At 40.6% G+C, this 1437-nt stretch overlaps 1 protein-coding gene across 1 annotated transcript in view; it reads left to right on the forward strand.

Annotated features, from left to right (window-relative positions):
* Positions 1-303: 303 nt before the first annotated feature.
* The window catches only part of GRHPR (glyoxylate and hydroxypyruvate reductase), a 16736-nt gene continuing 15602 nt past the window's right edge, over positions 304-1437 (forward strand). Inside the window, exon 1 of the mRNA XM_019516805.1 lies at positions 304-460. The gene's annotated coding sequence lies outside the window, so the exon portion shown is untranslated. The remainder of the gene's footprint in view (positions 461-1437) is intronic.

Raw genomic sequence — 1437 nt, forward strand, 5'->3', positions numbered from 1 at the left:
AACAGTGATCCAAAATGCCGAAACAAATCACTGTCCTCCAAAACAGCCAAATCCAAAACAGAAACAAAACATAGCCATTTTGCACAGCCCTACTAGGTATGTTTTTATAATTAAGCCCTAGTACCAACCTGGGAAAAAGAAATCAGCAGGGCAAGAAAGGAAGGACCCTGGTGTTCTTGCCTTAACATAGCGTTTTTCCCTCTGTTTTTCTGCTTTCCATCCCACCCTTTGCTAAATGCAGTAAAACCACCTGGAACAGGGCACTGCAATGGCAGGAAACCTTTGTCTTTTGTGTTAACGTGATTGTGACTTTTCTGTATCCTTTGTAGCTGCACCATCCAACAATGGGACTCAGATGAACCTATCCCACAGTCAGAACTGCTGGCCAGGGTAGCTGGAAAACATGGGCTGCTCTGTCTTCTGTCAGACAGGATAGACAAAGAAGTCCTTGATGCAGCAGGTGGGTCAAAAAGAGAGGTTCCAATGGCTTTTTTAGTTGAGAATGTACTGAGGTACTGAAGGGTATCCATGACACCCAGGTCTCAGCCTGTTGCTGGCTGGCTGTGTTCCCCATTGCTACCATGCCTTGATACAATTCCTTAAGCTCAGTATTACTGATCTTACCCTGTTCCTCCATCACATATGTGAGTATGGTAAGATGTGAAGATCTCAGTTGGCCTTGGCCACTATCCCAGTGTCCTACAAATTCTCTCTGTCCTTTTCCTTTTATATTAATACCTTCCCTGTCCAAAAACGATTTCCCAAGAAGAATAGCCACTAAATAACCACTTTTCCCCATTCTGCTCAGATAAGATTATAGGGCTCAAATATGTAAGCAGAGTTAGGAATGGAGATGAAATCTCTTAATAAAGGACCAGCCCTGGATCTTCCCTAGTTAAGGGTGCTGCCAATTCTCATTACTCTTCAAAAATATCAATTTTTTGGTAAAAGTCCTATAAGTATTTTTTAAAAGCATTTTAATTTAGTTATTAGATATATATAATTCCTTTTCAAGCAAAGGTTCATGGCAGCTTCTGATAAGAGGAAGATTAATTTACAAATTCAGGTAGAGTATTAAAATGAGATATAAAACAGCACCTGAAGTGGTATCCCAAGTTAGCCTTGCTTCCTAAATGCCTGCTCAGATAAGAACATCTTAGTGCTTCCAGAAGATGTCCAGGCTCAGCTTCTGACTCCAGGTAGAAGAGTCTGATTTTTGTATTAAATTCTGTCAGATTTTTTTTAAGTCTCAAGGTATCTCGCCCAAAAATCTTTTCTGGCTTGGACAGAAGTCTTGAGCCTCACATGATTCTCTTGCCTGTTTAACAAAGTAGATTATCATCAGACTGAATCTTGGCACAGGAGAAAACAGGTTGACTATAAAGGGGAAAGTTAAACTGATTGTGCACAAAATGCCACCAAGTATGCATGGTGAAC

This window comes from Gavialis gangeticus, unplaced genomic scaffold (assembly GCF_001723915.1).
Source record: "Gavialis gangeticus isolate Ggan-Ray unplaced genomic scaffold, GavGan_comp1, whole genome shotgun sequence".
Taxonomy (NCBI): Eukaryota; Metazoa; Chordata; order Crocodylia; family Gavialidae; genus Gavialis; species Gavialis gangeticus.